We start from the raw sequence: 25,967 nt of genomic DNA on the forward strand, positions 1-25,967 counted from the left end.
CCAAAGTCCCAAACTTCACCCAATTCAAGATGAGGAGGGTTAGAAGGTTAAAAATGCATGAGGATCAAAAATTAAGTGTAAATCAGAGTGGTCTCTTTAGAACTTTCCTACCTTACCAAACACATTTATGAGAAAATGATGCACCTAAAGAAAAAAGTAATTTGAAGTACAAAGTTGTACTAGAGAGATAGTACAGTGAGTGGATAAGGCGCTTGCCTTGCATGCAGTTGACCCAGTGTCAATCCCGGGCACCCCACAGGGTTCCCTGAGCCGCCACAAGTGATCCCTGAGTGAAAGCCCTGAGCACAGTCTGGTGTGGTGCAAAAACAAACACATCGATAACATAAAAAGACAGGGCTGGAATGATAGCACAGTGGGTAGGGCATTTGCCTTACATGCGGCCGACCTGGGTTCGATCCCCAATATCCCATATGGTTCCCTGAGCACTGCCAGGAGTAATTCTTGAGTGCAGAGCCAGGAGTAACCCCTGTGCATTGCTGGGTGTGATAAAAAAAAGCCAAAAAAACCCCAAAACAACATAAAAAGACAATAATTAAACAAAAAGTCAAGTGAATGGTTAATGGAGAAATTTCTGAGTGCAAGCCAGGAAGTAACCTCTGAGCATCACCAGATGAGACACAAAAAGCCAAAAGAAAAAAAAAAATTCTGCCTCAAGGAAATAATGGAGTCAGCGTGGGAAAACTCGGCAATGACTGAGGGGAGGGGAGCAGCTTACTGTAAATAAACAGCTTATTGTACATGGCACTTATTTACTTATTCTAAGTGTTTACTTACTTATTTCTATTTGTATTTGGGGACCACACCTGGAGGTGCTCAGGGTTTCATACTGGAGGGTTCAAGGGACCACATATGGAGCTGCGGATGGAACCAGAGTCGCTGTACGTAAGGCAAACACTCCAGCCCCCTAAAGCAGAGTTTTTTTAAGGGCTAAAGTCAAAAAAGGATCCACCTTTTTTTTTTTATGCTTGGCTTCTTTTTGTGGTTTTAGATGCCTTTCCTATTCCTTCCACTCATCCACCCCACCCCCACTGCAGTCTGAGATCCTGACCATATTTGGCCGTTTTAATTGGTTGCCATGGTAACTATGAAACTCTCATGGCTCTGGTGGGTGCAAGCTGGGTGTGTCAAAGCATTGTTATGACTATAAAATGAGCCAGAGTTGTCTCGGGTCACCTAGGAGTGACCTGCATTTGTACCCACTGGTCGTAAGGAAGGGAGAGACCTTTCAGGGCAAGAAACTACGATTTTGCCCCTCAGGGAGGACTGAGCTTGTTATTGTAATGTGGGTCCCTCCGAGAAGTTGCATCGCAATGATGGTACGTGATTGGCTTGTGCTGTGCAGTGTGCGACACTTTGAAGATCTGAAACCTCTTAGCAGAGACCCTGATGGACGGTACGAAGAGGAAGCATGACAGAACTTGGGAGCCCATGAGAGACACACCCTCAGTCCCTCATGACCGTGAGCTCTAGAACCTTCCTTTATATTCAGACTTCCTGCTTCCAGGGAAATGATGGGAAAGGCAGAGGTTTTAGGCCCCTTGATACAACAATTGCAGAAGAATTTATCTCAAGAATGTTACTGGGTGTGTGATGAGGAAAGAGATAATGAGAAGGCAAGGAATGTAGAACAGCTCATAATTCTTTTATGTTTGTTTTTGAGTCACACAGGGCAGTGCTCAAGGATGACTCCTGGCAGGGCTCAGAGACCCTATGTTGCACCAAGCTCCGGTCAGCTCCATGCAAGGCAAGACCTCTACCCACTATCACTCGGACCCTAGCTGCTCTCACTAAACATATGAATGGAAAGGAATCAGTTATTTTCTATATTGTTGAATTAACAATGCCTTAGGCCAAGTCCAGTATAAACATTTAAATGAATTATTTCCCCTTTTTGATGGGCTCTATGAAGTCCAGATTGTTCTTCCACTTCGACAAATGAAAGCCACAGGCAGAGATGGCCAATTCTGTCCAAATTCAGGAAGCCTGGAAAGGAAGACGGAACTGAAGCCTAATAATATGTTTGAGGCTTGGTATTTTCGTCTCCGCCATCCTTGGAACTGTGACAGCCAGGGGCCAAGGAGGAACTAACACAAGGAACCTGCGCTGCTCCCGCTGCCGCTGCCGTTTGGGGAGCTTTGTGGCTGGCTCAGAGAACGCTATCTTGGGTTCGGCCCCCTAGATTAGAGGTCGCTGAGAAGAGATCAGAAGCCAGGAATAACAAGTCTGTTCTACTCCAGCAGCAAGAATGAAAGCTCTTTCAGTCTTCAGTCTTAAGGAGGGGGGCAGCTCTTTGTGGGACCCGGGATGAGGCAGAGCTGGTGGGAAAGAAACTTCCAACTAGAGAGGAAGAATTTACCATTTCAAACACACAAGAATTGGAAAAGATATCGGAGAATAACACCTAAGGACTGTAGAGATAAGAGCCAGGAAGATCGCCCCACAGCTTGGAAGCCGATCTCCTGTGCTGGGACGGAGAAGAATCCACTAAGTAAATGATGATTGGAGGGCTCACTTGGGATGGGAGATGCGTGCTGAAAGTAGACTATGGACCAAACATGTTGGCTGCTTAGTGCCTATATTGCAAACCATAACACCCAAACGGAGAGAGAGAGAATAAGAGGGAATGTGTCTGCCACAGAGGCAGGGGGTGGGAAGGGGTGGGGGTAACGGGAGGGACCCTGGGAATATTGGTGGTGGAGGGTAGGCACTGGTGGAGGAATGGGTACTCGAACATTGTTTGATTGAAATGTAATCACGAAAATTTTTAAGTCTGTAACTGTATCTCACAGTGATTCATTAAAATAAAATTAAAAAAAAAATTAGGAGGGACTAGAGTGATAGTACAGCAGATAGGGCGTTTGCCTTGCACGCGGTCAACCCGGCTTCCATTCCCAGCATCCCATATGGTCCCCTGAGCACAGCCAGGAGTAATTCCTGAGTGCAGAGCCAGGAGTAACCCCTGTGCATCAACGGGTATGACGCAAAAAGCAAAAAATTAAAAAATTAAAAAATTAGGAAAGAACGAGCTAGGAGATCCAGTCAACGATGGGAGAGGGAGCGAGACGGAGGAGTGAGAAGGGAAAACAACCCAAGCTTCTTCAACTCAGGCAAATATTTTCAAATAATCCCTTTGTTCATTGTCTCATCAGAGCCCACGTCCATCCCTTGCTTGTAATTTCAAAACGATGCCAACAGCCAACCCCCACTAACATCTGTCCTTCTTTTAGTAGTAGAGCTCATGGGGCAACAGTTTTACCAAATGTTTTGTCAATCTGACAAAGACCGCCAACTTTCCGGTCTGTGAAAGCTCTTTCCTTGCCAGACCTCTGAAAGATAAAAAATGTGAGTGACTTGGGGACACACACCTAGCCACTGTCAGCTTCTCGCTGTCATTTTTCTCATTGAAAATCTGTGAGTAAGGGCTGGAGTGATAGCACAGCAAGTAGGGCGTTTGCTTTGCACAAGGCCAACGGGGCTTGATTTCCCAGCATCCCATATGGTCCCCTGAGCACCACCAGGAGTAATTCCTGTTTGCAGAGCCAGGAGTAACCCCTGTGCATTGCCGGGTGTGACCTGAAAAGCAAAAAAAAAAAAAAAAAAAAATCTGTGGGTAACAAGATGTACCTTATGGATGGGTCAGCATTACAGTTGCTCCTGAACAACCTGGCTTTGAACTGTTGTGACTCACTTAAATGGATTTTTTTTTTCTAAATGAGGATCTACATTCAGGGAGTCAACTGCCTATGAATGATTTTAATCTGAGAATGTAGAATCCACCCCAGATGCAGAGTACTCACCAGAGGGAACTGAAGATTTTGATATCTACTGGGCTTCCTGAAACCAACACCCCCATGGAATACCAGAGATTCAGTTTTGAGGAAATCAAAAGTTAAATGCAGATTTCAGCTGGTGGGGGATGTCTGATTGGAACCCCTACAGCTGCTCAATTATCAAGTTTTTCAAGAGTCAACTGTAAGCTTATAATGTATTCTAGAAGGAAACTCTGATAAGGTCTTTCTCCTTCTCTGTGAAGTTGACTGAATCTCCTTCTGGATATCTTGATATTTCTGAGAACTGATAAGGATTTTATATGACCTTGTGCTGCTTACTTGGTTATGTAGACCCTGGGCTGTAGAATTTTCATAATAGAAGTCGAGGCATTTGAGACAATATCGTACAGACTGAAATGAAATTGGAGCAGCTATGAAGATCAGGAATAAGAATATTCCTGACTCTGAATTAAAAGCACATCTAAAAGGAATCTTCAAGTCAAATCTCCAAAGCCCCTCAAGTTCTCATATTCTGGTACCCATCAGTACACTTCATTACAGGAGCGAAGAAATTAAAAAGGGCAAGTTCTTAAAAACGTTTAGCTTGGAGCCAAGCACAGGAAGATCAAGGTGGATGGTTTCATCTAATACTGTCTTCAGACTTGTCTCCGCTTTGCTGGGGTGTGCCTGGGAAAGGCCAAATCCTGCAGAGACAAAGTGTCTTTGTCCCCAAGAGCAGAAACGGAGGAAGCAACTCCAAAGCGTTGCGCAGGGGAGAGAGGAGCGGATGGAAGATGCTGCAGGGTCCAGGCTGCAGAGCGCGCGGGAATCCGGGGCCAGGAGCTTGCACGGTTTCTTGGGGACCGAATCCACCCTCGGGAGCCGAACGCCCACCCGAGTGTGGCGGTGATGGGTTTTGCATGCGGTCATCGCAGGGTCCTGCCCAAGGAAGGCAAGTGACCGAGGACGGGGGTCCCCAGTGCCCCATCCCGCTACCCCCAGCATCTCTCCGCCGTGTGGCTCAGCACCGGCTGATCCTGGGATCCCCCGGCTGCTGCATGCAACGCCGTGGGGGGACGCCCCACATTGGCGGGTGCCGTCCGTCCCTCGGAAGTGATGACCATGACCGGAAATAGCTGCAGGCTGCCCCTATAAAAGTATCTTCACTTCCACATTCCGGCGACCACATCCGGTGTGGCTCCAGTGGCGCAATCGGTTAGCGCGCGGTACTTATAAGACAGTACGCTTGTGAGCCATGCCGAGGTTGTGAGTTCGAGCCTCACCTGGAGCAGTTTTTACTCCCTTCCATGCCTGCCAATCCTAATTCCAAGCTAGATGCGGTTATAATCTTTCTAGGAGGTTAAATTGGGGTTATTTTTATATCTTAGAGCTTGTGATTTGTATTTGTCTTCAGGCTAAATCGTGCTCATGTCCAAGAAGGACTGACCAAGCATCCCAGGCCTGCCTTCTTTCAACCGGCCCCCACCAGTGTTTGATAGTTTTGCATGTTCGGTTCAGTAAGAGACCAGTTTCAGATCCAGAGTTCAAACATAAAAAAATCCTATGTCAACTTAAAAAACAAACAAACAAATAACAATAACAAAAAAAAACTATGAAGTATAGATTCTGGAAATGCAGATGGTCTTGGTTTTTAGAACTACGTTGGTTGGAAATCCCCAGTGCCTTGAACTCCTTTCCTTACTTCAGTTTTTCTCTCTGGCTTTCCTATCTTAGAACATCGTGATGCTCAGAACTGACCACCGAGACATCGGGGTTCAGTTCCAGGAAACAAACTAACTTGCTACAGTCTCCCAGTCCATCCCGAAATCAGTGTGTGGAAGTTAGTGTGTCATCTCATCCTCTGGATTTTAAAGGTTATGAGAGACATTCATTCTGGACACACAGGCATGAAGTTCTAGCTTGAGAAATAGCGGGACAACAGCTGCCCACCATGTAAAAGGTTTCAAAACAAGGCTCACAGAATGGCTTTCATTAACATGTGGTAAAGAAGTGATACTGAATAGTTTACTTACTACGAGGCACAGCAGACAGATCAACCCACCTTTTGCTACAACCTTCCTTCTGTCTTCTCTAACCCAGGGCCCAGCACATGAAATGCCATCCAGTCTCCTAGACGGATGCAAACATCCTCAACAAAATATTATTAAACAAAACCCAGCAACATCTAAAAAAGAATATATCAAGACCAAGTGCCAGGGTATGGTGCTGCCAGCAGGTCAATCTGTACCTGTGAGGCGAGTGCATCAGCAGCATGATGGCACCTTCAGACTTCCAGATACCCCAAAATTGCTGCTGTGCCTTTGGCCAGACCCCAAAAACTTGGGGTAAAGTTTACCAAGAAAGTAAATGGCCAAAAGTTAGGTATGTGGGAGCCATACCCACAAACCACCTCCGGCTCAGCTATATAATGGGAGGCATGGCCTCTCTGGTTCCTGATTGAACTACTTAACGGCCATGATCCCAGAGATTCAGAAACAAATCTCGAAACCCAATGGCTTTTGGCAGAAATGCATCCGGTCCCTGCAGTAGGCTACCAGCACTGGGCCATCCCAGGTGGGAATAGGTTTCGTGGCTTGGCCCGTTCCCCCTGGCGGCCCGGTGGCTGTCATCCTCCAGAGGCCACTGGACAGTCAGGTTTGGGCCTGCAGTGACAAGACACACAGGGCCTCATGGGATGGGGTGGAGCCGGCCCTTTCCTCTCCGTCCCAAAGAGACCCCGAGTCACTGCCCACGAATGGCCTCTCTGGCTCCTGATCAAGCTGCTTAATGGCCATGATCCCAGAGACTCAGGAACAAATCTCGGAACCCAGCAGGTTTGGGCAAAAAATCCCTCCAGATTTAATTGTTAAAATTTCAAAATTTTGAAATCACGTGGCCACTACTGCAGCCATGTGACATCCATGTTATTCATGACAAACAATAGAAAACAAATTGTCTACTGTTGCCTTTGGGGCAGAACTGCGTTTTGGGGTAAAATCCCAAATAATAATGGTGGGTGTGGTGTCAAAATGTTGAATGTAATCAAAATATAGAGAGAGTAATTTGGAAATCATCTGCCTCACAGGTAGGGGGAGGGTGTGGAATGGGGGGTATACTGGGGATTTTTATTTATTTATTTATTTATTTATTTATTGAATCACCGTGGGAAAGGTTACAAAGCTTTCAGGTTTAGGTCTCAGTCATGCAAATATCAAACACATTTCCCTTTACCAATACTTATTTTTTACCATGAAGAACCCCAATAAAACCCCACCCCCCACCCCTCCCAGTCCCTGTGGGGCAGATGAATTCTAGTTAATACTCTATCTGCTTTGATTAGATTCATTGTTTCAATAAAAGATTCACCACTATTATTTAGAGTTTACCCCCCCCCCCAATCAGACATGCTGAAAAAGCATTGTGAAGTGATTTGCTTTCTACAGCTGGGTTCAAGATTAAATGTTGGTTTTGGATTTCTGCTATTTTACTTATTGACCCTGGAAGTATTTCTACTGAAAGTCAGATAGTTAAGAAATTGGTTTCTGTGCTCTGGAGTCGTGGCCGTGCTGGAGAGCCGCTAGTGGGGGGCAACTGGTGGCCTCCGTAGGGCGTGAAGGGCGGACCGAAACGCCCCCCTTCCCATGAGGTTTTAGTCGCGCCCACTCCCCCGGCTCATACCTGCTGTCCCCAAGGCTCCCATGCGGCCGCCATCTTTCTTTCCAGAGAGGAGAAGGTGACTGGGGCAACACCCTTTCCCCTCCGGACAGACCTGATGGCCTGGATTAACGCATAGTCCGTTCACTTTTCTGCTCCAAGCTGCCGGGTTCTGCATTAAGTCCTTGTGCTTCTGGGGCCGTGGCCATGCTGGAGAGCCGCTCGCGGGGGGCAACTGGTGACCTCGGTAGGGCGTGAAGGACGGACCGGAACGCCCCCCTTCCCATGAGGTTTTAGTCGCCCCCACATCCCCGGCTCATACCTGCTGTCCACAAGGCTCCCATGTGGCCGCCATCTTTCTTTCCAGAGGGAGGAGGGCAGAAGGGACCAACACCCTTTCCCCTCCGGGCAGACATGATGGCCTGGATTAACGGATAGTCCTTTCACTTTTCTGCTCCAAGCTGCTGGGTTCTGCATTAAGTCCTTGTGCTTCTGGGGCTGTGGCCGTGCTGGAGAGCCACTCATGGGGAGCAACTGGTGACCTCGGTAGGGCGTGAAGGGCAGACCGAAACGCCCCCCTTCCCATGAGGTTTTAGTCCCCCCTACTCCCCCAGCTTATACCTGCTGTCCACAAGGCTCCCCTGCGGCTGCCATCTTTCTTTCCAGAGAGGAGAAGGCGACTGGGGCAACACCCTTTCTATACTGGGGATTTTGGTGTTGGATAATGGGCACTGGTGAATGTACGGGTGTTTCATTGTATGACTATGACTTAAACCTGAAAGCTTTGTAACTGCTCTCATGGTGATTCAATAAATAAAATTATAAAAAATGGGGGGGAAAAGGTAAGGTGGAGTTCATGCACAATTCAATCAGCCTAATCAGTGGCTGAATAAATAGCAGTACTCCTACATAGGAAAAAAAAAAAAAAAGACCAAGTGGAAATTATCCCTGGAATGCATGGCTGGTTTAACACCACCAAAATCAATAAACTTAATGTACCACACCGATACTATTAAACAACAATACACAAACTAAAGTTATGTAAGGATCTCAGTAGCTGCAGGGTAAGTATTCCAACATGCTCTCCTACTAAAATCCAACATGCTTTCCTACTAAAATCTCCAAGAAACAAAGATTAGAAAGCAACCATCTCAACCTCGAAAAAGGCAGCTGTGAAGAAACCTCACAGTCAAAACTATGATGAAAGCCAATTTTTTTCTCCTTGTGTTATATGCTGGTAGTTAATTACAAAGTTTAAATTTAGGACCCAAGAGATCGACAGGATTTAAGATGCTTTCCTTGCATTTAAGACGATCCTAGTCCAATTCCTGAGCATCACTAAGCATGATCTCTGAGCACAGAACCAGGAGTAAAACCAAAACCAAAAGCAAATTTGTCAACCTTTTCCTTTATTGCTAGCTTGTTATACTTATTTTTTACTAATTTTTATTAAAAACACCTTTATTGGATTATATAGTTCCAAGCATCTTAGAATTAGCATTGTGCTGTTCTTTTTCCTTCCACAGGGTGCATCTTTTATTTGAGTTACTCCCACTACAGTGCTCCTGGGGGTACACCAAATTCCATCAGGGAACTCCTAATCTTCCGTGTTTATCTTTATCTTCTCCTTTGTGTCCTACTCCCTCTGTCTGTTAGCCACAGATATCTCCAAATCAGACACGGTAATTTGCAAAGTCAAATCTTCTGAAGGCTCTTGATTTTTTTTTATGTGTAAGTGAAATATTGCCTTTCTCTTTCCTTTATAGCCTTTGCATAGCTTATTTTAGAACAGTGTTTTTTTGTGTGTGTAGGCACAGGAAGACAATGCGATGTTTTTGTAATATGAGATTTAATTGCCTCTGAAATATTTACTCCTGAGGATTTGTCATATTTACTTGAGTTAAGCCTCAGTTGCCCTTAGATTGACCTTAGTTTCTTACACCCCAAAAGGTGAGTCCCACTGAGGGACTTGGATGGGCCTGGGTCAAACTGTAAGCTATCCTGGCTTTGACTTGAGACCGTCTAAGGGTCATAAGAAATAAAAGCAGTCATGGAACAAACTCTGTCATGACCCAAAAAGAAGCAACTGAATAAGAACCCTATTGGAGTTAGGAAAAACTAACCAGGCCTGAGGACTGCAGTCTTGGAAATATAGCAAGCTGTCCCCAGAAGAAGCCATCCTTTACCATGAGTCCAAAGAAACCATTTTTAAGCTTAATCTAAGGTATATATAGAAATCTATATCTCTTACTATATACAAAACGACTAGAAATAGTATTAAGAAGTAAATTCAATATGATTGTTTAAATGGATTACCAGTAAAGAAAAGGAGAAAGCAATATGCCCCTAGATGGTATGCCAGCCTTGGATGGATCTCCTAAAAGAGTTTCCCTGAAAATAAGTGCTCTACATCTGCTCATATGTATGTTAATGTTCATTCACACCTACGTGCAACTGCTGTATCCCAACCTTTCACGATTTCTCCATGATAACCCTGATTTATTTGAATATAGTCACCACTGCTCACACCTTGTGGACTGTGGACCTGTTCCTTCGTTCATCCGTCAGGGGGACAGCCATCACCCCTAATGGGCCAGGAGACCCTGGTCTCAGACAACTGGCACCCAATCAGGAACACCTCAGACACACAGTGATTTACAAAGTTGTTTATTATACAGTTGTTTCAAGCGTTTAGTTTTCCAACACCATCAATGTGACTTTCCCTCCACCGATACCCCCAGTTTCCCTCCCAATTACAAATTCCCCCTTTGGTATATATAACAAATTCACTTTATATTGCTTATTTCAATAAAATTTTTGTTGTTTTTGTGCCACACCCAATAGTGCTCAAGACTTACTCTTTGTCCCGGGTTCAGGAATCTCTCCAGGAGGAGTTTCTGGGACCACATAGAGTGCCAGGGATCAAATTTAGATCAGCTTTGTGTAAGGCAAGCGCCCTACCCACTATACTATCATTCCAGCCCAATATGGTGTGGTTAATTGTGAAATTCTTCCCTACTATAGGATCACAAACACATTCTTTCTTAGAATTTTCTAAAATTTTTTTTTATCTATTGTCTTTTACACTGAAGTCTTAACTCATATTTTTCTATATAATGGACTCTGAATTTATATGAACCTTTTCAGAAGTTTATTATTGTGTCTTTTTTTAAAAGACAAAACAGGTTCAAGAAAATAGTAACCAAAGTGACAGTACAGGAGCTTCCTTGCACACAGCTGCCTCTAGTTTGATGCCTGAGCGACCCGGGAGTAAGTCCTGAGTGCCGCTCGGTGTGGGCCCCAAGCACCTAAATAAAAATAAGTAAGTCCCAAGGACGTTTTATTCCTCCAAGAAAATCCACAGAAATTATTTTCTAGTGTTTTTTTTTTTAATCACGATCACGATCATCCTGTTGTTCGTCAATTTCCTCGAGCAGGCACCAGTAACGTCTCCTTCTTCCTAGCCCTGAGATTTTAAAAGAGCCATTTCAGTGCTCTTTCAGGATTAGGAGAATGATACCCATGTTGTTACTGGTATTTGGCAGATTGAGTATGACACGGAAGTTTGCCAGACTCTGCTGTGCGGGCAGGATACTTTTGGTGCCTGCCAGGTTCTCCAAAGGTAAAAATAAGATGTCGCACAGCTGTGAATGAGGCCATGCGGGCTTCCGGGAGCTGGGTTTTATAGTCTCTGCATCTTGGCCATTGATGGGACCAACCTGGAGCTGGTGGCAGCTGGTGGGTGTGACGCCTACCTACTGGAAGATGGGGGGGTCTGGGTGGAGAAGGCCCAGTCCCAATCCAAGTAGGTTTGGAGACCTCAAAGGCCCAGTCCCAATCCGAGTAGGCTTGGAGACCTCAGCCCCAGGAACCCACATGCCTGGGTTCCTCTGCCAGTTCTTTTATGCATGAAACCCGTCCGGACGTGTAGAGTGGTCCCAGCATGGCCGTGGCTGGCTCCGGAGGTCCTCAGCTGCTGGGGCTCTGCTCGGGGCGGGGCGGGGGGGGGGGGGGAGAGAAACTCAACCCTCCCCCCTCCAAAGGGCCCCAGTGAGGACAGCCAGGCGCGGGGGCAGGAGCATTTTTTTTTTCGTTTTTTGTAGTAGTACTGCTATTTATTCAGCCACTGATTAGCTGATTGAATTGTGCATGAACTCCACTTTACTTTTTTTTTCTTTTTCCATTTTTTTATAAGTTTATTTATTGAATCACCGTGAGAGCAGTTACAAAGCTTTTGGGTCTAAGTCTCAGTCATACAATGAAACACCCGTACCTTCACCAGTGCCCATTCTCCACCACCAAAAATCCCAGTATACCCCCATCCCACACCCTCCCCCTACCTGTGGGGCAGATGATTTCTACATTACTCTCTCTCTACTTTGATCACATTCACTATTTTGACACCAGACCCACCATTATTTAAGATTTTACCCCAACACTCAGATCTGCTGAAAAGGCAATAATAGACAATTTGTGTTCTATTGCTGGTTATGAATAACATATGATGTCGTGTGGCTGCAGTAGGGCCATGTGGTTTTGAAATTCTGAAATTTTAACACTTAAATCTGGAGGGATTTCTGCCAAAAGCCACTGGGTTTAGAGATCTGCTCCTGAGTCTCTGGGATCATGGCCGTTGAGCAGCTTGATGAGGAGCCAAAGAGGCCGTTCGTGGGCGATGACTTGGGGTCTCATTGGGGTGGGGAAGACAGGCCCGGCTCCACCTCCCCCCCCCATCCCGTAAGACCCAACAAGTTTTGTCACTGTGGGCCCAAGCCTGACTGTCCAATGGCCTCTGGAGGATGACAGCCACCAAGTCGCCAAGAGGGAGCAGGCGGAGGGACAGCACCCATTCCCCCCTGGGGTGGCCCGGTGACAGTAACCTACTGCGGGGTCCGGACACATTTCTGACAAAAGCCGCTGGGTTTTGAGATTTGTTTCTGAGTCTCTGGGATCATGGCCGTTGAGCAGCTTGATCAGGAGCCAGAGAGGCCGTTCGTGGGCAATGATTTGGGGTCTCGTTAGGGTGGGGAGGACAGGCCTGGCTCCACCTCCCCCCCCATCCCGTGAGACCCAACAAGTTTCGTCATTGCGGGCCCAAGCCTAACTGTCCAATGGCCTGTGGAGGATGACAGCTACCAAGTCGCCAAGAGGGAGCAGGCGGAGGGACATCACCCTTTCCTCCCAGGGGTGGCCCAGCGACAGTAACGTACTGTGGAGTCCAGATGCATTTCTGCCAAACGCCACTGGGTTTTGAGATTTGTTTCTGAGTCTCTGGGATCATGGCCGTTAAGCAGCTTGATCAGGAGCCAGAGAGGCCGTTCGTGGGCAATGACTTGGGGTCTCGTTGGGGTGGGGAGGACAAGCCCAGCTCCACCCTCATCCCGTGAGGCCCTGTGTGTCTCGTCACTGGGGGCCCAAATGTGACTATCCAGTGGCCTCAGACGGATGGCAGCCACTGCGCTGCCAGGGGGAACAGGCCAAGGCACGAAACCTATTCCCACCTGGGTTGGCCCAGCGCCGGGAGCCTACTGCAGAGACTAGACGCATTTCTACCTAAAGCCACTGGGTTCTGAGATTCGTTTCTGAGTCTCTGGGATCATGTCCATTAAGCAGTTCAATCAGGAACCAAAGAGGCCTTGCCTCCAGTTATATAGCAGAGTCGGAGGTGGTTTGTGGGTGTGTTTCCCACATACCTAACTTTTGGCCGTTTACTTTCTTGGTAAACTTTGCCCCAAGTTTTTGGGGTCTGGCCAAAGGCACAGCAGCAATTTTGGGGTATCTGGAAGTCTGAAGGCGCCATGAGGCTGCTGATGCACTCGCCTCACAGGTACAGATTGACCTGCTGGCGGCACCATACCCCCGAGGAGCATTTTTTAATAAATGTTTAAATCTCTTCTTTAGAAAAAAAAAAAAAGCAGTAATACAAATACTTTTAAAAACAATTAAGTAAAGACTTAAACTTTGGACTCAGTGAGACAAAAAAAACCCTTCTCTGTCACTTAATATCGCTGATAATCAATGCCATTAGATCTTGTGTGGGAAATTGCAGAGACAGAAATATCAGATTGCAAACTTTCTCTTAAGAAAGCATGTTAAGCCACTTCAAGGTGTTACCAACTCCTTAAATGATGTCAAACAGATGAAAACAGATGACAGAAATCATGGGGACTGGGTTGCATTACGGAAAGCAACAGTGAAGGCTAGGGGCAGAGTTCAATGGACTGGGACGCATTGCAGGAACCCTGGGTTAGACTTCTGGCGCTGCTGAGCACTGCATGCAGGTGCTCCAGCTTTGGTCCCCTGAACATCACTGAGAGGGACCCCGGAGACATCCCTTAAATATAAGGCGCCCACAATTGATCCCCAGCACTGCAAAGTAAAAACAAATAAAAACACTCTAAGAACTTCCAGACCAAACAGAAAGCAGCAGAACCTGATAACTGGTCTACAGAACTGAGTTTTCGTGTCAGTCTATATCATATCCTTTAGCCCCTTTTTAAATTCAGGGCATTCTTATATGTGTCTATAAATTTATAGACTTTATAAATTCACAGACTTAGTAACAGATTAGAGTTGGCTTTTCATATCCCAACATGCTATTTCTATGGTGTGTGACCTTAAATAGCGTAAGCAGGTGAAAACACCCCTTATCCTCTGAGAGTTTTAGTCTCATATTTCTGTTTAATCTTCTTTTTTTCCCCATTCTAAAGATTCTTTTCCTTTTAGGAATAGACAAAACAAAATGGATATTTGATAATAAATCTTTCTTTTGTCAGAGATTATATTTCACCATTTTCCTGCTTACCTCTTCTTTCCTTTCTGCTGTGAACATCTTACACACACACACACACACACACACACACACACACACACGTCATGGAGAATCACAGGAGAATCATTTCTTTAAAATCAGGAGTTCTTCTGGTTATTGACATCATTAAAATGAAGTTTCTTGAGGCAGAGGATATTGAAATTGTCATTGCTAATTCCAAATAACAAAATTCATGTCTGGGAATTTAAAGTATATCGATTGGAGCCAGAGAGATGGTACAGTGGGTAAGGTACTTATCTTGCATGTGGCTGGTCCAGGTTTAATCCCTAGCACTCCATATGCTCTCCTGAGTGCAGAGCCAGGAGAATCTCTAAGTTCTCGACAAACAACAAAAAGAACAACAAAAAGTATATTGTCTGATTACCAGCGCCCCTGTTCAGGCATCAGTTATTTGGGTCATCATCCCTCGGTGATTGGGGTTCCCTAGTGCTTTCAGGGTCAATGACCACCCCCCTGGCTGATGAATGAAGGAACGGTCCACAAGCCGTTGATAACCAGTGGTGACATTATTCAGGTCAATCAGTATTATTCTAGAGAAATTGTGAAGTATTCAGGGGCAGCAGTGACACACAGGTGTGGTTGAACATTAACATAAATAATGAACAGATGTAAAGCTCTTCCTTCTGGGGAAATTCTTTTAGGAGATCCACCCATGGATGACAACCATCGAGGGGCATATTGCTTTCTCCTTTCCTATACTGATAATTCATTTAAACAACTATCTTAAATTTACTTCTTCATAACATTTTTAGTCATTTTTTATAAACACAGTAAGAGATATAGACTTTTATCCAAACCCTAGATTAGGCTTAAATAGTCTCTCTGACTCAAGGTAAAGAATTTGCTTCTCCTGGGGACATCTCGCTGTATTTCCCAGACTGCAGTCCTCAGGCCAGGTTAGTTTTTCCTAACTCCAACAGGGTCCCTATTCAGTTGTTTCTTTTTGGGTCATGACAGAGTTTGTTCCATGATTGTGTTCTTAACTTGTATTTCTCTTGGCCCTTACACTGTCCCATACTGAAGCCAGGGCAGCTTGTGGCTTGCCTGGAGGTCCACCCAACTTCCTTAATGGGGCTTATCTTTTGGGGTGTAAGGAACTAAGGTCAATCTAAGGGCAACTGAGCTTTAAGTCATGTAAGTTTGATGTATGCCCGAGAGTAAACATTTTTCAGAATCAATTAACTCCCATATTACAAAAGCATAACATTAACTGTTTTCCTGTGTCTATACAAAAAGGACCTTGCTCTAAGATCAAAATATGCAAAGGACATAAAGGAAAGGGAAAAGCAATAATTCACTTACATATACATAATCCAGAGCCATCAGAAGATTTGACTTTATAAGTTACCATGGTGGGGCTCATTTTTTTAAACAGAAAATAACATTACTGCTTACTTATAAGCAATATTGGTACTTCCTTATAAGTTCTTATTACTTGCAACACAATGATGAGTAGTCTATCTGCATATAAAGAGTCTGGCCTTTACATTTAGTTCAATGAGTTTGGATCCTACTTGATCGGTCACAAGCCAGCTATCCCTTACCTTTCTATATGTCAATTTCTCATCAATAATAAGGGCTGAGAAAAATAGAAGTGGTCTCACAAGACACTCCTGTGACAAGTAAGAATCTGTGCAGTGTTTAGAACAACTCCAAGTACAAATAACCTCTCAATATTGCTAGATAATATCATTCTAATTATTACCACCACTTTATAAAGATAGAATTTCAATGAAATGCAGATATGTTTTAAGGACTAGAGCAAGCATTGCGCTATAATGATTCTAAGATACTCATGGTCTCACGTTTTAGCACCTCTGACATTGGGATGCTATTTCTCTTTTTGGGGGCGGGGGGTCACACCCAAAGATGCACAGGGGTTACTCCTGGCTCAGGGGACCACATGGGATGCTGGGGTTCAGGGTTACTCCTGGCTCATGGGACCACATGGGATGCTGGGAATTGAACCCCGGGTCGGCTGTGTGCAAGGCAAACGCCCTCCCCGCTGTGCTATTGCTCTAGCCCCCCCCCCCCCCGCTTTTTTTAAATCATCTTTCATTTTGCGTTCAGTCATACAATGATCGAACACCCATCCCTTCACCAGTGCACATTCTCCATCACCAGTGTCCCCAGAGTTCCTACCCTCCCTCTCACTCCTCCCCCTGCCTCTATGGCTGACAATTTCCCCCATCCTCTCTACTTTTGGACATTGAGGTTTGCCATAGAGATACTGATAGGCCATCACGTTTGGTCCTTTATCGACTTTCAGCACACATCTCCCATCCAGAACTAGCCCTCCGACCATCATTGGCTTAATGATCCCTTTTCCATCCCAGCTGCCTTCTCCCCCAGCTCATGAGGCAGGCTGCCAACCATGGACCAATATTCCTGGCCCTGTCTCTACTGTCCTCGGGTGTCAGCACTCTCATGTTATTTTATATGGAGTGCAATTTCTAATTTCTAACATCCTACCAGCAAAGAGGATTTTGTCTCGGGGAAACTGGATTTCGTGAAAGTGTCCTTACGCAGGAGGGCGACGCGGAAGCTGATGTCCAAATGACAAATCTCTCAAGATACAGGCATGCAAAAAAAATCTGTTTAATTTTTAAAAAAAAATTTTTTTTCTTAAAGATACAGACTGCGGGAGCTGGAAACGGGTGGGGTGTGTGCCCGCGTGTAGGTGTCAGTCAAAGATCCCAGGATCACGGTTAAATGACCCACTGCAGGTTAAATGACAGGCTAACGGGATGCCCAAGAGTCCTCGCTGCGGACCGTGGTCCCTACCCGGCCTCCCCGCCTGGGGGCGCGCATCCAAGTCTGCGCTCACCGGCCGCTGGCGCCGGGGAAGAAACGGAATTCCGGGTTTTAACCCGATTTCCTTGCGGGAAGCGGCCGGGGAGAGACTAGGGAATCGCACTCACCACGTGGGATCGTGGAAGGGATGTCAGACCACGGGCCGCGTGAAAAAGAAACCCAACCACGAAGGGATTCGAACCCTCAATCTTCTGATCCGAAGTCAGACGCCTTATCCATTAGGCCACGTGGTCTCGCGACTCTGTATGCGGGAAATTACAACAAATACCGAGAATCCAGGACCCGTCGCCAAGGTTACATGCTTGCTGTTTCCTGCAGCTCTGATGCATCTTCTTTAGGGAGCTCACTGATATTCAGAGTTAAAAAGCACCTGACGCCTCCTGGGTTAAGGCGAACGGGGATTTCCGATTTTCTCCACACTCAGATCCTGCATTTAACGCCACAGTTTCTTCCTGAGCCAAGTGGTGCTGATGTGCTGCTGTGATGCATCTCTTGGCTGCAAAACGCTCTTTTCCTGTTAATGTACCAGCAGTGAGCGAGAAGCCCCCTTCATCTCTGTGCCCCGACCCGCCTGCAAGCAAGACTGAGTCTGGGGTCTTCCTGGAGATGCCCAAACCGGCTTTAAGGACAGACCCGCCGATTCGGGGGAATCTTAGTAAAAATCCCGAGAGAACTAGGTGGAAGGCTGCGCTGGATTCGTTTTCTGCCGCCTTTTTCTCCAATCGCAGCCTCAGAAGCTGCTTTTATTCCTGGATCCTGCATCTGTTCAGCAACGGGGCAATCAGTCATGCTCTCTGTCCCCCGTGGGTCCAAGCGTGTGACCTCTGGGCTTGAGCCTTAACCCAGCTTTGAGTAGACACCCAAGGAGCCTAACAGAGACCTAAAGGAGGAGAAAGGGTTAATGGCAACGGGGAATGGGGGATAGGTGGCGATGTAGACCCCCAAATAAGGACCCGTTCAGAAGATGTATTAGAGTGTGAAAAGGGCTCTGTAAAAAGGGCTTTTTTGGGGGGTCTGTTTCATTGTTTAATTAATTTGAACACTTATTTGCGGTCCCCCCCCCGCCCCCACCCCCCACCCCCGAGGATATATTTTTCTGTATTAAAATCACAGAGTTGGGATGGGTATTTGATCATTGTATAACCGAAACCCAAGCACAAAAATTTGTAAATCTACAACTGTCCATCATGGTCTTTCACTAATAAAAAATTAAAAAATTAAAAAAAAAATCACAGAGTCAAAGCATCCGATTTATGATCATTTCCAAACTCTTTGTTCAATGGATCTTCCTTCTGGATGCCCTGCAGGGTGTCTTTTTTGCCTCTGGTTCCTTGATTTGCTCAAGGAAGAACACTCCTGATTGCTTTTGTCCTCCTTTGATTAGTCGCCGCCTGAATGAAAAGGTCCATTCCAGGCTCAGTCTGGAGTCACTGATGAAAAAAAATCTCTTTTTATTTTCGAGCTTTGGTCTTCCTCCCTTTCTATATAGTAATTTGAATGTTGTATATTTTCTCGGTCCATGGCTGAGAATTTTGGTCTTTATGTCCAAATGTCCAATCTTTAGCGAGAAAAGAAAATTCCTTTGGGGGGGGCTGATCCGGTTGCAGGTAGATCCTTCTCCATCTCTCTCAGCCATAATTGCTTTTCATGAATCTGAGCTCACTGTCAAGTTCCTGGATGCTTATACTGGGCTTCCCTTCACCCTGCTGCACCGTCACTACAAGTGGGTGGGAAAGATGAGTTTCTTGGGGAGGTGGGTGGGGAACACACCCACTGGTGCTCAGGGCTTACTCCTGGTCCTGTGCTCAGGGCTGGTGGAATCAATCTTATGGGTTGCAGGGGAGCAAAGCAGGTAAGGAAAGCGCCCTAACCACTGTACTAGCTCTCTGGCCCAGATTAATTTTACTTTCTCAGGCCACGTTGACAGCTAAAGTTTCTCTGCTGCCTTCAGTTTCCTCATCCCACAACATGTGTCACACTCTCCTAGGTACGAGAAGCATAGCAAGAAATAGCCAACGTGTCTCTCCTTAAGAAATCAGAGAACCGCAGGGTAGAAGAAGCGCCAGGGCTGTCCAGTACCGTCCCCAACGCGCACTCGAAAATAAGGGCAGATGCTGGGGAAGTTAGACTGACTGCTTGCCTCTTAATGCAACCTTAGTGAGAAGGCGGCCCCTCTCCAACTCAGCATGGGGAACGCATCAACTCAAAACTCATGGGAAAAGCGTTATCGATGTACACATTTTTGTATGACCAGTTCCCATCTCAGTTTCAGTAGTATAAATAAATATATATATGATATTTCTTACCTCTAGGGTTGTGTAAGTACATTCTGTGTTCTTTGCACAATGACCAAATTTCCTAGTGATCCATTTCTCAGAAAATACTGGCTTCATTATTTATGTCTATAAATATAGTCATTATACATATACACACATGCATATATAGATACAGACATATACATGTAAATATATATACTTGTACCTGGCATGGCACAGGAACCGTCAATAAAATAATTTCTAATAAAAAATGTATCTTTTCCTTCAAATACTATTATTGGCATCAGTGGTGATATCGACTTTACAGGTTGGATTGCAGAACTTCATGTTTTCACACCGTCCAGGTGATGTCCTTCCCTTCAGACCTCCAGGAGAAGACCTTGTGAACTGGTTCTGGATAATCCCATTTGATTATGTTCTGCATAAAGGGTTCTATTCTCCTCCAAGTCCAAAGCTGTTAGCCAGCACAACAAATCAAGGACAGCCATGAAGTCTATCAACAGGTTCTGATTTCTCATACTAGAGCCGAGTTACTGCAGAAAGTGATGTCTTCTGGAAAAAATATCAATGGATAAAAGCATCGGTGATTCCATGAGAAAGCATCATTCAGGGGATTCTTAGCTGCTTAAGTTGTAGGAGCTCACGGTTTTTATTTTTATTCATATGTTGTTTAAGAAATAAGGCATTAAGATACAGCTCCCCTAATCCATACCCTTCTTGTCTATATTTCCTGCTTTACCAAATAATGTACCTCTACAAACAATACAATGTGATTTTCCAACGTGCTGAAATGAAATCATCCTGGAGTAATACTGTAAATTGCAGTTTTTCCTATATTAAGAAACAAAAAGGCAATGCTTCATGTTGTTCACAGAACTCACATAAACTCATATAAAAACTGTTGCTGTTTTTAAGTGGATTTTTTTAACAGGGGGAGGGGGAGGAAGGAAGACCAAGAGGCAGAGGAGAAAGGAACAGGAGAAATTTTCTTTGGATGCTGAAATGAACGTGGAGAAACCCCACGACTCAGCTTGATTTCTCTCCCTCGCTCTCTTGTGAATGCAAAACGCTGGGATTATCCCCCCAGACACTCGGCTTCTTAGAAAACTCTATTGTTAGATCATGAGTTGATGGAAACTCTGCTTGGGTTGTAAAATTGTAAGAAGGAACTGAGAGAGCCCGCACTTGCCCTTCCGGCAGGGGAGAGCGTCTCCTCGCAGCCAGCCCCTTCCCAGGACCATCCGCTGGAAGGTCCAGGGAGCTCAACGCCCAGACAAAGGCCTGTGAGACCTTCGGCAATTAGAAGAGACAGGTAGAGGTTTAGATTTATTTTTTAGAGCTCTGCCTTGGTGGAGTGGGGGGAATAAGGGGCATTTTGGTGTTGAAATACGGTCGATTCCTTCAGGCCCTCTTAAGGGAAAAAGTGATGTTAAGGCTTGAAAAGTGAAGTTTTTGAGGCCCCACTGGGATTCGAACCCAGGATCTCCTGTTTACAAGACAGGCGCTTTAACCAACTAAGCCATGGAGCCAAACAGAAGCTGTGGCTTAAAAAGTAACCTTTATTTTGCTTATTATATTTTCCTTCTCTTCTTTTTCTTATTATTTTAGTTTGAAATGAGACTTCATTTCCCCATTTAACTTATATTCAACTATTTTGTATGTACTCGTGTCAGTGCCAAATAAAGACTTAAGATTTGCCTCTTATAAGAGCTAAAATGAGGCCACATACTAGAGAGTACAGATGTGGAGAGAAAACACTAATTTTATCAGTGGCTTACATTTTATTAGAACCTTAGAATTTACCGAAAGCTGCCCAAATTCATTATCCAGACTGGAGTGAATGAACTATATCTGATGGAATGAGGGAATCTAATCTTACCCCAGGTAGAAACAGTAAGCACTAATAAATAATAATTGTTGGCTATTAACCCTAAGAGTTTTAGGCTTCATCAGTGAAGCCTTCCCACAGAGAAGCTTAAAGTGCTCTTATGAACACCCTTAATCCCCTGAATTTATCCTTAACCTTTCTTTTGTGCTTTACCACTCGTTGTCACAAGTCAGGATTGGTTTCTTAAAAGTCAAACTCTCTGGTCACTCTGGACTTTGTAGTGAATTACTTGCTTTTATATTTCCCCTATAACCTTTTCATATTTTACTATAGAACAATGTTCTTTGCTTCAACACAGAAAGACCATTAATGCTATGTTCCTAATATTTGCAAGTTAATTGACTCTGATATGTCTTGGGCATACATCATAATTACTTGACTCAATCTTCTGTGCTGTAGTTCCTAACACCCCACAAAGGGTGGTCCCCCCCTGCCCCCGTGGACCTTGGATGGAGCCAGGATGAGGCAGCAAAGTTACTCCAGCATCAAAAGGGGACAGTCTAGAAAGCATAGAAGCACAGTCTTGATGCAAGCCTTTGTGACTTAAGAGACAGGAGCATGGGGAAGGACAAGCTCAGTCTGCTGAGGACTTAATCTGGTGTTTACGGTAAGATACTTGCTTGCCCTCAGAGAACAAAGTTTTGGAATCTATATCTCTTATTGTGCTTATCCAAGTAAGTGCAAGTTGTAAACTTAATCGTTTAATATGTACAATTAAAGGGATGGAGAAAAGCATTATAAATGTCCCTGAGAGACAGAGTGTCTCCTTGACACTGTAAATATTGCACCTGTGTAAATGATCAATCACACCTACTTGTAGTCCTATACCTCGAACCCTCTCAGATGTTCTTTAAGTATGCTAGCATCTTTGCATTAAATGGTCCATTTTGACCACCAATCTGTGGTCCCCTGTCTTTGGTCCTCTGCTGGGGAGGCCAGGAGATGGCTTTCAGCTACTGAACACGTTACACACCCACTCTTGAACTCACAAATAATAACAACAGCAACAACAACTACTACTACTACTACCACCTGGAACTGTTTCTCATTGCAAATCTAGGTTTTTCTTTTCCTTTTAAAAATTTTCTTTTTTTGCTTGAACTAGAGGTACCATAAAGACAGTGAACACTTGTGGAGAGTTGTGATCACTTGTGGTGGGATGCAGTAACTTTGTCCCTGGCACCATAAACTTTAACTTTATGGTAACCACATTACCTAAGCTATAATTGTTATTTTTTTTTAGAAAAAAGAATATTGAAAAACATGGATTTCAATTTAATAAAGATAAATTGGACTAGTATAAGCACTGTGGAAATTCAGTTAATTTAATCTGTTGCTGTTATGTACTTGAAAAAAGGAGTAGAAGAAAGTGTGGAAGGGGAGTTGAGTTAACTAAAAATAAGAACAAGGGGTTGGAGTGATGCAGGGCGTTTGCCTTACCCTCTCTATTTTTTCTTGAGTTCCACATTTATTATTGAATTCTGACTTTCTCAGTCTCCCCTAGAAATACCTGACATCAGAAAGGGGAAAAAAAGATATTGTTCACCACCCAGGCCTATCTATTGCTTCAGCAGGCAGTACTCAAGGTTATAACTTCTAAATTAGAAAGAGGAATTGAGTGTGAATATTTAAAGTAATTAATTTGGTGATTGGGGATGTAGCTCACAGGTAGAGGCCACGCCTCGAATGTGTGAGGTTCTTAGTTTCACCCCCAAAACAAACCAAAGAAGTAATTAGCCTTTCTCTGGGGCAAATATATCCAAGATGGCATTAATTGTGCTCTGACATTCCACCCCCCAAAATTATCCATGATGAGAATAACGGCCATCAGCGGCCAAGACTCAGAGAGTATAAAATCCAGATCCCGGACATCTTATTAGAACTTTTTTTTATGACATCTTATTGTCTCATTCCTACTTTGGACAAACTTGCAGGCTATCGAATGTAGCCTGCCCACAGGGCAGAGTCTGGCAAACTCCCCGTGGCGTACCAAATATGCCAAATACCAGTAACAATGATGGGTCTCATTCTTCTAAAGAGCCTTGAATATTATCTCAGGGCTAGGATGAAAGAGACGTTACTGGGGCCTGCTCGAGGCAATCGGCGAATAACAGGATGATGAAATGAAATGAAAAAAATGAGAATAACGTATGATGAAGCACTTCCCCTGCTTTGATCTACAGCAAAATCTTACCCAGTCTCCGACTCTGATCATAAGGGAGTCTTCGATAACTTGGACATTTTGGAAGTTTGAACAGTCCTTATTAAATCTCATTATGTTTCCTGTCATTGTGTGGCCCCAGAGCAAAGACCACAGGTTAATGTGCAATGATAGCCCTCCGTTTCACATTGAGAAGACACTCTGCAGATGAAGGTCTAGCACATGATCTCCAACTATTGGCGTCTGTGCAGTCTTAGTCACAAACTACAAAGGAGAAAACCTTAATCTGTTTTCAGGAGGGGTGCTTTGGAGTAGAGAAAATACCTAAGTATTTTAGGAGTAATAGAAAGTTTCTCTTCAGTGTCACTATTTGCTGTTCCTGTCTCGATGTTTTCTTCAAATGGGGCTCATAGAGCACTTTCTACACCTCTGTTGGCCTGTTCTAATTCATTTTCTGTGTTCAGCTGAGTAGAAGTTTAGTTAACTGAGAATGAATGAGTCCCCGCTTGGCTCCAGAGCTAAATGCATATTTCTGTAAAGGTTAACTTTTGTGTCATCTGAAAGATGGAATTTAAATTTGTGTCTGAAATGCACAGAAATTCAGCCCAATGTGGTGAATTGTTAAATTTCTTAGATTTAAAAGAGAAAGGGTAAGAAAAAAGAAAAGGAGAAAGAGAAAGGGGGAAAGGAAAGGATAAAAAAAAGAACAGAAAAGAACTGAGAAAAGGAAAGAACTGAGAAAAGAAAAGAATGAGAAAAGAAAAGAACTGAGAAAAGAAAAGAAGAAAAGAAAAGGAAAGGAAAAGAAAAGAAAAGAAAAGAAAAGAAAAGAAAAGAAAAGAAAAGAAAAGAAAAGAAAAAAGAACCGACAAAACAAAACCTTCTCCTGAAGAATTTGAGAGGCCAAGTTGGTACCACACAAGTTACTGTCTCCCAAATCTTATCACCAGGAGTTCAGGAAAGTTCCAGTCCGCGACTCAAAACCCTTCCGACGAGGGTGGGATTCGAACCCACGCGTGCAAAGCACAATGGATTAGCAGTCCATCGCCTTAACCACTCGGCCACCTCGTCAGACAAAATTTAGACGCTGTTCCTTCCTCCATCTCTGCAATTCATTTCTCAGGCTCCTGCAGGCTTCTCCAGGGTTTAATTTGTATAGTCACACCCACAACTAAATATCCACAATCGAATGTGTTTAGGTGCACTTCACGCCAAACACAGAACTGATCAGCTACACTGAGCCCGGTTCATTCATTGGCACAAATAAAACGGGACAGGTAAAACCTGCACCGCTTAGGTGTTAAATACACAGATCCTTAGGAACGAATGAATGAACATGAACGTGGCAAGATTTCTCCTCTGATTTGCAGACCCCACCCGAGCCAGCAGCTCTTGGCCGTTTGATGCTGTGTTCTGGACTGGAGGGACCGTTTCCTCGCCCCCCCTGAACAGAGCATCTCTGGATTTCTGCTTTCTGGGCGGTGCCAGGGAACACTCCTGGGCATCCCAGGACGGGGGCTCGCCTTTTGCCCATTTGCTGCGGAAAACGCCTGATGCTGGGAGTCGCCCTCCTTGAGCTCTTGTTACCTTTTCTGGAGCTGGGCATTGGTCCACTGGTGACACAGAGCAGAGTGGACGTGGATGTAGGGGTGGGGTGGAGGAAGCTAGAGCCTTTTGGCACCCCTTCGGGTCTGGAGAAGATGGAAATCTTGGACTGTGGAACACAGTGAAAAATCTCCAACCTTCAACAAGCTTCGGACACAGACTCCCAAAAAGAAAAGGAGTTCATAGACGCTTAACATAGCAGGAGTCATCCACAGAGTATAATGTACACTTCACACTTTTTTCTTGGAGGTGGCGCTTGTTTAAGCCACCCTTAGCTCAGGATCTGTTCTGGGCTCTGAGCTCAGAAATGATCCCTGGTGGTGCTCAGAGGACCACCGATGGCCCCGGGTTCCATGGGGTTGGCTGCATGCGAGGTTCAGGGCCTTATCTCCTGGGCAATCTGTCCCACCCACTCTCTGCAGTTATAAGAATACCTATAAATTGTTTTTAATTTTTTTTTACTTATGTCTTTCATAAATAAATTTTTGATTATTATTTATTTATTATTTGAAATAAATAAATAAGTTTTCCGTGTTGATGTCTTTCACTTCCTGTCACTCTGGCCCCTAATCTACAAATATTTGGTAAGCAAAGCATTTTTTGTTTTGTTTTTCCACGAGGCTTAAAAGCAATTGATTTTTTTTTAATTAGATTTTTATTGTTGACGTGACGGTGATTTGTTTACAGTGGTGTGTTTAACATTTCTGGTCTTGGGAAAGAGATACCACACCTCACGAAAGCAAAAATTCTTTTTCCTTGGTGCCTCAAGGACACCTTAGATACTAAGGAAATTCATGAACACCTTAAAACATACAAAAATTTATGTTTATGTCTCTTTTTTTTCCCGGGGGGCTGGGCCAGAGAGTGGTTATCAGAGGCAAGATTTTTTTCACATAATCCAAGGAGCTCATGCGCCAAACAATTTGAAGTGTAGCTATGCAAAGCT

General features: G+C 44.5%; 4 non-coding genes across 4 annotated transcripts; 1 reads left to right on the forward strand and 3 right to left on the reverse strand.

The window, feature by feature from the left end:
• The first annotated feature begins 4,988 nt into the window (after positions 1-4,988).
• TRNAI-UAU (transfer RNA isoleucine (anticodon UAU)) lies at positions 4,989-5,082 on the forward strand. The gene is made up of 2 exons: positions 4,989-5,026; positions 5,047-5,082. It is a non-coding gene; the product is annotated as a tRNA-Ile (tRNA).
• A 12,169-nt stretch (positions 5,083-17,251) lies between these two features.
• TRNAR-UCG (transfer RNA arginine (anticodon UCG)) lies at positions 17,252-17,324 on the reverse strand. Its single transcript has one exon. It is a non-coding gene; the product is annotated as a tRNA-Arg (tRNA).
• A 3,498-nt stretch (positions 17,325-20,822) lies between these two features.
• Positions 20,823-20,896, reverse strand: TRNAT-UGU (transfer RNA threonine (anticodon UGU)). The gene has a single exon. It is a non-coding gene; the product is annotated as a tRNA-Thr (tRNA).
• Positions 20,897-24,405: 3,509 nt separating this feature from the next.
• Positions 24,406-24,487, reverse strand: TRNAS-GCU (transfer RNA serine (anticodon GCU)). The gene has a single exon. It is a non-coding gene; the product is annotated as a tRNA-Ser (tRNA).
• Between the last annotated feature and the right edge of the window lie 1,480 nt (positions 24,488-25,967).

This window comes from Sorex fumeus, unplaced genomic scaffold, assembly GCF_029834395.1.
Source record: "Sorex fumeus unplaced genomic scaffold, SorFum_2.1 ptg000094l, whole genome shotgun sequence".
NCBI classification, from domain to species: Eukaryota; Metazoa; Chordata; class Mammalia; order Eulipotyphla; family Soricidae; genus Sorex; species Sorex fumeus.